At 35.0% G+C, this 13,020-nt stretch overlaps 1 long non-coding RNA gene across 1 annotated transcript; it reads right to left on the bottom strand.

Moving 5' to 3' along the window:
• Nucleotides 1-343: 343 nt before the first annotated feature.
• On the bottom strand, nt 344-12,078 carry LOC121668406. The gene is made up of 3 exons (XR_006017364.1): nt 11,833-12,078; nt 9,504-9,637; nt 344-3,195 (listed from the first exon to the last, which is right to left on the bottom strand). It is a non-coding gene; the product is annotated as an uncharacterized LOC121668406 (long non-coding RNA).
• Nucleotides 12,079-13,020: the final 942 nt, after the last annotated feature.

The raw sequence follows: 13,020 nt of genomic DNA, 5'->3' as shown, positions 1-13,020 counted from the left end.
TTGAAATGGACTAAACCATCACAACCTAAATTAGATATCAGGATGTATTAGTAGAATTTTCTGTGTATGGAAAATAAGACAGAAGTTTTGCATCATCTACTTTTCTCTGCTAGTAGCATGTTTGATGATGACCACAAGAGTGACCAGATGTCTCAATGCTAAATGGAACACATACACATATATATGTTACTAAACTTACATAACAGGAAAAAGGAAGAGATCCATGCTTAAAAGCACCAGGCAAATAAATTTTTAAGACACTTTCTTACAAGTATTAGATAAGTACAGTGCAGATTACAAAATTATATACCTGTGCGTGCACTTTTCATAAACATGTGTTTCTACATCTCCTTATAGATATATGCATTTTTGAAGATTTGTGTACGTGCAATAAATTTCTTAGTTAATGAGCAGCAAGCACTAATATTGACTCTTTTTTTCCCAAGGAAGTATTGTTTAACATTTTAATATTACATCCAAAAAACAAGCTTATAGCTGGGATACAGTGGTATTTCCATCATTATAACAGAACTTTCTTATGACATGAATCACCAGTTTATGAGAAATTAATTTTAAACTAATCATCCGCTCTACAGTCTTCCTCTATGCATTAAAAATAATTTTTGCCACTACTGGATTAGTGTTACTTTCTATATTATTTCTGTAATACCCACAGGCTATCAGAATTACAGTGACTCAGCTGACAGAAGTTGAAGTTTCTCCCCAGTAGCTTTTACTATATATATCTGATCACGTTACAATACATTTAATCTCAAACCTTTTCTCTGAGATTTATAAGGGCCAGTATGCTGAATCTACAGGAGGCTTTTAAGGCACACCCATATGCAATTATATGGTCCATGTGTAATTAAGTGTATCTAACAAATTGATTAAAATTTAATCAAACTTTAGGATTCTAAGTAAACACTGACTTAAAAAAGGATTTCTACAATATTCTATTTACTGTATTGTCTGGGAACATGGGAAGTTCTCATTCTTATCACAGCTAAAAGGAGTGTTTGCATAGATATATAGTGGCTGATTGAGTAAGCAAAACACAAATTTATCCTGGATACTATTTCTACCTCTTTCTCTCAATTCTTTACATGACGAGGTTTCTTAAGACAGGCTTCTGAGGTCCATTGATGGAGCCTTAAAATAGGAGTCTCTTCACAGTTCGTTTCTGAGCTATGTATGTTGCATTGAGGGGAGATATTCTTATGTCCAGACTGACATGGACATCTTTACTTATGAAAGCAGATGCTTACACACATGCACAAGCACACAAATCAATATAGAAACTTTAGTCATTCAGGAATAAACTTGATATTTTACATTTAAGCAACATGACCAGGGTCTTCTGAAGAAACTAAAAAGGAAGTGGAATGAAAACATATATATAATGTCTCCTTCTTTCATATTATAAAAAAATAAACTGCTGAGTAAATACATTAATGGAACAGGTAAGATTCCCTTTCCCCTAATGTCTCAAAAAGTAGTCAGTAATAAATTACATGTTTAAAATATGCATGCATGAGAGAAGAGAATATTATTTCTATTTTGTTTTTAGATTTCAGTGAGTTCTCAATCAGAGATTCTTTTCAGCCATACTAATAGCCTCTGCACTACATTTTACAGTAAATTTCTTCAATTAGTCTTTAATTAATTAGAAAACATACATTAGGGTTGACAAGCAGGAATAAGTTCTGTGAAAAACACTCCTTAATGAAACCATGTCCTTATAGTAAGCAATGGTCAGTTTTTCACTTTTCTAGGCCCTGTTATAAAAAGTCAAATATATGAAAAAATGGTTGATGTTCTTAATTTTTATACTTACATATTTACTCAGATACTTTAAGACACATTCAGCCTCATAGTAAGTATAATGCTCAGATAATAACTAAAGGTTAAATTCTAATTCTCTAAGATTTCTACTCTATTGGAAATGCTCACATAAGCAAAACAAATGTTGATTCCTTCATTCAAAACTCATCTTTCTTCTCTTACCTATTGCGTGGGAAATAAAAGATAGTCTTGATATTCTATTTTAATGTATAATTTTACATCCTCATAAAGGTTGCAAAAAGAATGCAAAAAGAAAGGCCAGTATTTTAGATGAGGTTTTTCAGTCTAATATTTTCAGATATATTCTGGTAAGAAGACTAAACAGTAGGAAGCAGCAATACAATTGCCACAGAAACATTAGAGATATTGTTTTCCAAATCCATTTGCAAATGAAAGGTTTTTTTTCCTCAAACAACAGTGCACAAAATATATATTTTTGATTTGACTGATTAATATTTTAAAACACTGTGGAAGTTTTTCTGAAAGGTGGATCCAAAATGGAGGTAAGGAAATTTTTAGCTTAAAAGGCATTTGTTGTGCTAGAGAGAGCTAAGAGGACAAAAGACCCCCCATATATCTAGTAGGGAGAATGAGGAACAAACTGCATTACAAAGGTGACATAATAAGCTTTATGAGAGAGAGGGTTGGAGAGATAATCAGACAAGACGGTGGTTAAGATGAGGACAGAAACACTAAATGCAAAGAAAATCATCAGAGGGAATAAAAAAGTGATTTCACATCAGAACAAAAGTACTGAAGACTGCAAATTTGTTCCCATTTCTTTGTCAGTTTAATTCTTTGCAAATCTTTTTCTCTTAAGTTTGAAAATACTGCTGTCAGATCAGTGAAGCCTTTTACAGATAGCCAAGCATGATTTTTCTTCCTTGTAAATTTACAGACAGCTTTATGCTTATTGATTATGATGCCACAAGGTGAATATAATTAATAACTCAATGCAGAGATTGGTCTCAGGTTTGAATGGCTTCTTTCTTCTCTCTGGGTTGAATCCCTGCTGATAGTTCAAAACAACTGTTCACATGACAAAAATTTCCTTTCTTTTTTTTTTTTTCCTGTGAAATAAGCTAAGGTAGTTCAATGTGCAGTGACATTCCTATATCATCTCCTCAGAGGTCATGAGCTCCTTCTTCTCCCAAACCCACCTGTTATAATGCGTAATAGGCTGGTGAAATGAGAATATTTTGCCTGTTAGGTTTGTTACAGAATCCATTAACTTCATCTCATACACTTCCAGCTTAAATAGATATAATGTAGGATGGCATGTCAGTCCAGTCTAACTTCTTTCTGCAGTTAGAGATACTCAAAGTCACCACACTGACTTCTGGTTTAATCCTTCAAGAAAAAAAAAAATAGGCAGAAAGTAAGGAAGGCATGAAAGGAATTTACCAACCACCTAGATGAGTGCAAGAGGTAATTTCATGCTGCATATTCTTTTTTTCTCAGTGTGAGGATGAAAATGAATTACAATATCAGAATGTGGGCTTGGGGAATTTTAGTGATAAAAATACTCTACAGCCTGTCTTGTATTGTGTTAAATGTCTATGGTTAATTGACTGTTTATTTCTACAAGTGACAAAGGAAAAATATTTAGTGTCAAAGGAAAGATACAGCTTTCTTGAAGAATAATAGAAGTAGTGTCTTTGTACATGTTTTTGAAGAAAGAATCATATCTGGAAGCTTCAGTAAAAAGAAGAGGTACAACAAATATAAACCATCTGATATAAACCATATGAAATATTTGCAGAAAGCAACCTGCTTATGAAAGCCACTTAAACAAGAAATCAAAAAGCCTGTATTTTTTTAAGCTTACTATTTTTAGGAAAACAAATGAACAAACCGAACCAAAACAAAAAAACAACCAAAAAAGTCCTCTCTGTCATTTATGATGAATAGGTATCTAAGAACCAAGTGACAATCTAATATCATGTTTTCTAGATGGGAATAAGGGTACTGAATTAAAATAAACCACATCATAGCAAGATGGATAGAAGAAAAATAACTAAAGGTATTAAACTGTTACAACTTTATAAAAGAAACTGTGTGTGGCAGGGCATATCACCCCTCTCCCCACAACGGGTGGCCGGTGCAGATAGGAGAGATAACCCAGGCGGACAAGACCCAGCAGGTATCATCTCCTGGCACCAAAAGATGTGCCAGCTTAACAGATGTGGGAAGAGATAAAAAAACATAGGAGACCAAAACGCTTGTTTTACACTATGAAAGTACTACAGTTTAACACAGAGGCAGAATCTCTTACACACTCCTTGGGAATGTGCTAGACGATTTCTTCCGAAAGCTTGGACCCAACTTCATGATTACTTTCCTGGAAATTGAGGGAAAAGATTTCAATGTGTGCACCTTCAGCAATTTGGTGGTAAGAAACATTGGATCCTAAGTTATAGTATTTCTTAGCTAGCTGTAAATTAATGGTACCTTTAACCCTGTGTGTATAATAATAGTATTCCCTTTTGTCTTATTCCTGTGTAGTAATAGGTCTGTTTTAAGTCTTATATATGTTAGTTTCGTGTCTATTAAATAAATAATTCATTCTATAATAGACTGAATCAGCCATTGTTAGAGAACTTATGAATGAGAGTGGGTCTTGGGGTGCTGGCCACCTCAATAAAGCTACTGCCTGCTGCCAGAGGCCTGGGAAAAAGGCAGGGACTTATTTAAACCCACATCATCCATTCATAACTCTGTGTTTAACAGTACAACCAACCAAATGATCCATGGTGTGCTAGCATGAAAGCAAATTCAGAAGATCAGTTCTGTATGTAAGTAATACAGATCAGTGGTTGACATGATATTGAGGGTACCTTCTGTAAGTGTAACTGTATTCACTGACAAAAGTATGATTTGGTCTGTTCAGGTATGAAATGAAAAGAATGTCTGTACTCTTCCCTAGTTTTTAGAAAAAGCCTGAAGAACCAAAACAAGCACAAGATGACCTTGATGCAATGCTTATACTCTTAAATTCAATAGAGGATCAGATTTAAATCCGTAGAGTGAAGGGCTTATGTTCCATTACTATCATAATCAAGAACACAGTAATGCAAATTCTAAATGCTTTTATTAACATGGAGCTTATTTTGCTCATGTGCTGCTTCTGTCAACTGCTTTTTCTCAATCTGCATAGCTGAAGTCCTGAGAGCACAAAGCACTCTAAAAAATTCTTCTTAGTAAAAAAGCCTGTTTAATATAATTTCTTTTCTGTAAACTCTGAAATATTGTAAGAGCCCTAAAAATGTCTTATTTTGAAAAATATTTGAAGTAATCAGGGAAAAAAAAATCACAAATACATTATTCTTTGAGAGGTGTAACATGGTTTCTTCCCCTTGTTGAATCCAAAATTTTTCTACATTTCACTGTCTGTCTTTGTGAGTCATTGTGTTTTGGTGAATAAATCATCCCCTGACACTTTTTGTGGTATGCTTGCCCAGTAAGATTTTGTTCAGGTCCATTCATGCAGAGAAATCTATTTCCCTCTGAAGATGAGATGCTGGCTAAAAGTCATCAAACATGAAAGCCTCAGACTGCATCTGCATGGTTACTTTGGTGATTCTTTGAAGAGTTACTTATGCCTTTGTTGGGTGAGAAAGTTTGAGCCATGTCAGTGCCCTCAGACATGCTGACCTAGCTACTTTACTACTGCTGTGCTGCTATCACAAGTGAATTGAGAGTCACAGAGTAAAGACAGCCAGGGAAATGCTTTGGATGTTGAAATGAAAACAAATCTTAATTTTGAAGCTCAAATATACCTGGCTTCTACTCAAAATTCTTTCCTTTGAGAAAGTTCCAAGTCATGGAAAGAAGGGTAAAGCCTTAAGTTACCACAGATGGGCTGTGCAATGCAGTGGTTGTGCTTGCTTAGACAAGTTCTCCCTGTATTGTCTTGGAGCAACATTACATGGTTGGGATTAGATTAAAAACTTGTTGCCAGTCAGCTAGGACCTACAGGTAGCTGAGCAAGATATGTCCATCACTGTAATGTGGATGCGAGATACAGTAATCAATGAGATATAGTAAAATAGTCTGCACTACTAAACCCAAATATTTGTCATCAGCTAGGAAGACTCTGCCTGTACACAGCCGAAAGGCTTCACAGACTGGGGAAGAAATATCTTCTTCCTTCAATCCTCAGTAGTTCTTAAACATTCCTAAGGGTCCTCAGTCTTTGGCTACTCCTTGGAAACCAGGGGATGATAAAAACCCAAGAGCATTTGTTTAATATTTCCTCTGAAAGGTTTTTTCTTTTATTTAGATTGTGACCTTGCTGTACTTATCAATGGCTTTGTCACATACTTGGTTGCTTTGGCAATTGATGGGAACAGAAAAACATTTCTTTTGTGCTTGGTTTGGGTTTGACTTTTTTTTTAGCTTAGTGTCTTGAAGGGTCTAGCTGTACTAAAATAAATGTTTACAAATTACTTTCTATTTCATATCAGTCCGAACTTCAACACTGTCGATGACAGCCTATCTCCTACGCAAACATCCTTGTTGTGAACTGAAGTGTCTAATGGAGCCCTGGTGCATTTTAGTTTTAAATATGGTGAAATTTGATACACATTTGTTCTGTGTACATAAGTATTCAGCAGTTAAGAGGTCGAGGTAGGTGGCATTGGTCAGTCTTCCCTTGTTTACCAGTGCCATCACTCCATCATAGAGGGCTATTGGACTGGTCACGTACAATTTGCCATTTGTGAAGCTGTGCTGGATGTTTCAGTTCACCTCCTTGTCTTGTATGTACCTTAGCATTGCCAGGATTTGTTTCAATGAGCAGCTTCAATCACGAAACAAGTCATTAAGCAGTTGTCTGCTGGGCAGGTGGCACAGAACAAGGAAAAAAGATGCACACATTTTTACATTCTCTGTGATTTAGCCAACTTTGATTTATTAGGGATTATATTTGATTTATTGGGGATTATTAACCAGGGAAGTCCACAATATTAGTTAAAAATGGTCAGAGGTAAAGTAGCCATTCTCGAAACAAGTGTACCATGGTTATAATAATGTTGGCAGGCTTAAATTTAAAACAGAGAAATAGTGAAACTATTTGGCAGTTGTCTAAAAAGAAAAGTCACTAAATTGTTTTCTAAAGAAAATGGTAGATTTTAGAATCATCAAGTAGAGATGTGTAGTATAACGTGGTCTTTTTTAACTGCAACCTAAGCATGGTAGCTCACAAGGATAGCACTACTTCGTGCAAATGTAGATTAAATCTAGACAGTTCTATTTCCCTAAAGTCTTAATTAATAATGTTGAATATTTTCATAAGAAAAAAGGAAAAGTTCAAAAGTGGTGTCTGAAGCAGAATTTTTGTGATGGTCCTGAAGTGGTGAAGGCTCAGCTAAGAAACATCACAGTACCCCTTACTAAAGAAAGTGACAAGCAGATAAGATAATTAGCACCTACAGTAATATTGCAACACTTTTTATTATCCTAAAGAACATTATGACTGCTGTTCTTGACTTTGGCAACTCTTTTGTTGGTGGAGTTTATCAGCAATTGAAACCCATTCTATTCTCCCTGTGTACATTCCTCCAGTTTAGAGGTAGAAGAAAATTGCAGTATCGAAATGTAGGTAAGTAGAAAGGAATTAAACCACTAGAACTGTCAACCTAGCACTTCTCACAGATAATACTCATGAAAAAAATAAAATTTCAGGAAAGGTACACTTTGCTTATATTTTCAAAATCATTTACATCTTAAGTCTCCATTAATTATTGTGCTTGATATTGGAAGGTTGATTAAATTGCTGTTTGAAGCCTGTATAGAGTTAATGCTAATGTATTTTATGTAATCCATAATTTTAAAATCTGGTAAGTAATTCTTATCACAGAAACAGATTGTTAGAATCATAAATCTTCAAATACAGTAAAAGAAAATACAGTTCTTTATATGACTGAAGAATAAGACCGTTTGTTGCAAGGACACTAAAAAATAGTTTTTCTATTTTGAACACAATTAAACATCAGATCCATCAAGTGATCACTTTTTTTTCCAATCTGTATTTTGCAGCACATGTCAGACTAGCTTGGTAAACTGCAGGGTAATAGCCTCTTCAGTATTGTTCCTGCTGTCAGATTGAGTGACTTGGCTGGAGGGTTGATGCTTTTAGCTTATGTAGTTGATGAGAACGCAAAAGTATTAGTATTGACTTTCCTCCAGAAGCAATCAAAATTGTCTACATTTACCTTCCAAATTCAAAGCTGTCTTCTCTAGACTGATATAAATTGATCAGTGTATATCAGTATGTAGCAACTGTTAACAAAACATCCATTTTAAAGACTGTGTTTTAAAATGTCAAAATCTATGAGAATTATTTACTTGGCACAACACTTCACTCCTGAAGTAGACCTTGAACAGAGTTTTCAACACTGTTGAAAATTCAAGTCAGTTGCAAGATCCTGGCTTAGGAATTTCCATTTTTAAATGTAGTTTATGTCATCAGCTGGATGTTAGCATCCTTCAGCTGAGACTCTACAAACAAGTGTTAATCACATGTTTGACAAAGTTTCTGGGAATTGCAGTGCAACTTCTAGAACCTGGATTTAGGCCCATTTTTACAAGCCATGGCCATTATATTTTCCCCTTTTCTTTAAAGAGTTTTGATGAACACTCACTTCTGTGAAAACACCTCCAAATTTTTTATAGTGAAAAGGCACCTAGTACTTGTCAGAAGAATTATCCCAATTCAAAACACAAGAGCTCATTGGACTGAAAGTGAATAAACAAAGGGAAAAAGAACCTTCAAAACTACCTTACTGAGAGTCAGTTGAATTGCTCAGTTAATATTTTTGTATTGTAAATGGGAATAAAGGAGACATGACAAGGTAAAACTGTTCAACTGGAGTAAAGAAAAAGTTGATATGACCTTGACTCATTTTTCAGAAAGTCAAATTTTAAGAAAAGTTGAATATTGATTTAAAGATTTTGTGGAGTTATTTTAACAGGTCTGTATTCCTTTAAGTCATGTTACCTGCAGGATGTTTTTTTGTGTTTTTTACTGAAACCATCACAATAAAATTAATTCAATTATGAAATTATGGAACAAGCATCCTGAAACTTTTTTATATCAATCATTAGAATAACCACAGTTTGTTGAGACATTGTAAAATTTATTACTGTGTTTTGTACTTTTTCTTAAATGTTCCTTTTCATAAATTTGATTGTACTTTAATTCAAAATCTTTAAACATGCTAGTAGAGAAATTTCTTAGAAAAAGTAACAGAGAAGTCACCTTAAATGTATAGTTAGTCACACTTGTTTTCTGGTGATGAAGTTGCTCGACATTTTATTGAAAGAAATGCAGACGAAATATAAAATTATTTTTCTTCTGCACTGCAACACATTAATGGTTAAGCTTTAAGGTCTGAAACATCAGGAAAGACAGGTCCAACTTGTTCACAAGTTCTTGTCTATAAGAAAGCTGACTACAGTAAAGCCTACACACAGAGCTATATTGTACTCCATGACTCCAAGAAAAAAAAAAGTAAATGTTTTGCAGCTGTCTTTGCAGCTGATTTTTCACTGGCTTGATGTTGACACTAGTAGGGATGTGATAATTTTTGTTTTTATTTTTAAATACATAGCTGAAAAAGAAAAAAAAGCAAATATTCATATTGTTTGAACAGTACCTCTCATGGTCTTGGTTCTTCTCTTCCAGTTCTTTCACACTGAACTTGGACACAGGCAGAAGTTAGCAGAGGCTGGAGACCATTCTGCTCAGTGAATTTAGATGTGGCCGTGATCTTTCAGAATGTTTGAGAATCTGAAAAAATGGATGTGAACTACATTATGCAAGCTGGTCATCAGACATTCGGTGAACATCTATTTTACAGATTTACAGATGCAAATTCTAGTTCTTTGTATTTCAAGAATGGTAGCTCTTAATCATCCTCTATTTGTCAACTTCTGTCAAGAGGAATCAATACTAGCTGTTCTGAGCCAGAGGTAAAACCACCCCTGCCTGCCGCTCCTGCCATCACTGATGTGGTTTGATTCTGGGGTGGAATCAGCTTGGTATTTCTACTGCTAATCTGTCAGGGCCTACCTGCCAGGTCTGCACACTACAATGAAACTACACAATGTTAAATTTAAAATTTTTGCAAATGGTTGTAAAGGAATTTGTTATATCCTCTGGTTTTGTCCTTTTTTCAGCCTACATTAAGGAAGATGAGTTTTATTCATCTAACTGTGCCAGCACTGCATTTGGCATTTTGATTTTTCACAGTTGCTTAATCCCTCTTTAGGCAGCAAAATCTTCTGATCCTTCCTTTCTGTTGAGAGCCTGCCCATTGTCTACTCCCACTGCAAACAACTGGAGCTTTTCCATTAACTAAAACCATAGTTGTTTTGTGCCCAAAAATAGACTAATTCTTGCAGAAGATTTTTTAGCAGCTTAGTTCATCAGAATCTGTTAGTCAACTTTATGTTTTTGCATTAAGTACAAATTAACTTTTAAGTAATAATAAATGTATGATTTTTATCTGCTTAATTTTATTTCAAGTTATAACACTTTTAAAAAAAATTATATATAAAACATTTCTCAAAAAATGCAAACTGTTCTGGTGAGGTAAACTCTTCAGTCAGACGAATTTCATCTTTTTTATTTTTTTCCACTAATGGAAATGGTTCATCCTAGAGGATGATGATATCTCAGCACATATATAAACCCCATGGTACCTTGACCTATTTGCAAAATTGAAAAGTCTGGAAAAAGTTTGACTAAACATTTGTGGGAACTGACCTTCTCAGGTGCTGCATGTTTATTTTTATGATGGCAGGTGTAATTATTCCTGAGATACAGCCACCAGAAAATTACCATTTTGCTCTGTGTTCGAGAATAAGCCTTTCTGCATTGCAGCTCCTATCATAGTGTGCTAAGCATGATGCCAAAGTTTTACCTGAACCTGTATTTGCTTTCAGCTAGGGTTAAGAATACCCATTAACTCTGTCCTCATAAATGGTTCCTACTTATTATTTCCAAAATATAGTGTGGCACAGTAAAAGGAAAAGTCATAGAGCATGAATATACAGATGGAGTAGATAAAATGTAGACAGAATTTGTTCAGTATTCTAAATACATATTTAGAATAAATTCTTCACTGACTTGCTCTGATTTCAGCATGACTGCTCTGAATATAAGCCAAAGCAGAATTTAGCTATTGAGTTTAGTCATTAGTCACTTGATAACAGTAGTCAAAAGGCCTAATTAGAGTTTCACAGAGAAGGTGATGGGGGTGTAAAATGGTGAAAGAGCAGCACTCTTTGAATTTCACATTAAAGCTTGTTTTTTACATTCCCTGATTGTAATACACTAGCTTGAAGCATAGTTGTGAAATATTCTTCATAAACTATATTTCAATTTCCTGTAGTCTTTTACTGTAGGTCTCAACCAGAGATCATTATTTTAAGCATTTTTAAGGTTTACGCTTGCAGTTTTGATTTTCTTTGCTGGTTTGAATATGTTGCAGTACAGAAGATTATGAAACCAAGGTATGGATAATGTACATACACACACATAGTTCTTGCATAACACTGATAACATTTGTTAAAGAAACAACAGTAAAAGCCAATCTATTTCTCAATCCTAAAGAAAAAAACAGACAAGTAAATTCTTCATTAACAAAACTGATATTAAAGTTCTATGTCTATTTTCTTTTATCTAGTACATGACACATTCCCTCCATCCCCTTTCTTATCTCTCCCTGTTTACATTTTCTAGAAAATTCTAGTCCTTTTCAGAAATTTCCCATCCAACTATTATATTTACTAAGCTAATTAAATACAAGAAGAATGTCACTGGGTGGCAATACAACACTTTTGCGAACTTTCTAGGAAAGGATGCATGCAGTAACAATCAAATTGTCAGCACTCAATGATGCATTGGAAGTGTCCAAGAAGAACCTGCACAGCTATAACATAGCTTATAAAGCTTTACCCACTAGCTGCTCAGACTGTTACCTTTGTAAAGCAGATGACCAGCTCTGGGTGGATTTTTTCTTCAAGTCTTCAATGGATCTCATAGCAGTCAACCATGTTAGAGCTTAGATGATGCTGACCAAGCACAGAGAGCCTCGTGCATCAGCATGAGATTTATATATACATAGCAGTTATTTGAAATTTGGACAAAGCTTATCCTTAAAATATTTGCTACTTGCTTTGTTTCTCAAAAACTTTAAAATTCTACATTAAAATATTTGCATTACTCTTCTGTATTTGTTGCAAGAGGAAGAAAATCTGAAAGCACTGCTCAAAGAGGACCTGGACTACATATGTTCAGTATTTATATATAGATAAACCCTAATTGATTAGATTACTACTGTAATTAGATTACTACACAGAGAAGCATGGACGGGTTTTGCTGTGCAACTGTTGCCAGATTTACATTCTTCTCAATCAATTGGGACGGAAACTAAAGGAAAATAGTCACAAAGGTAACAATAACAATTTGGCATTATATAATGGGAAAGTAAGAGAGACCAGCTTGAAGATACCTAACTTATAAGTAAACTGGCAGTTTATGCTCACAATCTAATTTAAAGCAAAACAAAACAAAAGGAAAACAAAACAAAAAGAGAAGAACCAAACTAAAAAACCAACCCTGAAACTTAGACTGTAGCCCTGTGTGGAGAAACACATTCATCTGATATGTGACATCTTACTGAAGTCTAAACCCAAGATGAAACCACTACATGTAAAAGCCAGACCCCAGACCATCCAGGAAGGGGACACAGCAAGTAATTGAAGTAATTACTCTGCTTCGTCCATGGGACTTGTCACAAATGAACAGGAGAGGCTTGGCACTTGACTTTAATGAATGTGAAATGTGTGAGTAAAATATCATGATGAAACTCACAAAGATTAACAGAGACAAGCATGAAGTTCTGAACCTACAGAGGAATAGCCGAATGCACAAGCACATGCTGGAGCCAGCCAGTTGGAAAGCTCAGAAAAGGCCCTGGTGTTCTTGATGGGCAACAAGCCGAACATAAGTGAGGTACACTTGTGATAAAGAAGGCCAACAGCATCCTGCGGTCACTCAGCAACAATGTAGACAGCAGGTGCAGGGAGTGATTCTTCCTCTCACTACTGGTGACACCCCATCAGAGTTCTGTGTCCAGTTCTGGAGTCCCCAGTAGAAAAGACATG

Source organism: Corvus kubaryi, unplaced genomic scaffold (genome assembly GCF_017639235.1).
Source record: "Corvus kubaryi isolate FWS band 111438036 unplaced genomic scaffold, C.kubaryi_AGA036_p1.0 37385, whole genome shotgun sequence".
Taxonomy (NCBI): Eukaryota; Metazoa; Chordata; class Aves; order Passeriformes; family Corvidae; genus Corvus; species Corvus kubaryi.
The sequence above is the reverse complement of the archived record's forward strand: the minus strand, read 5'-3'. Positions and strand labels throughout refer to the sequence as shown.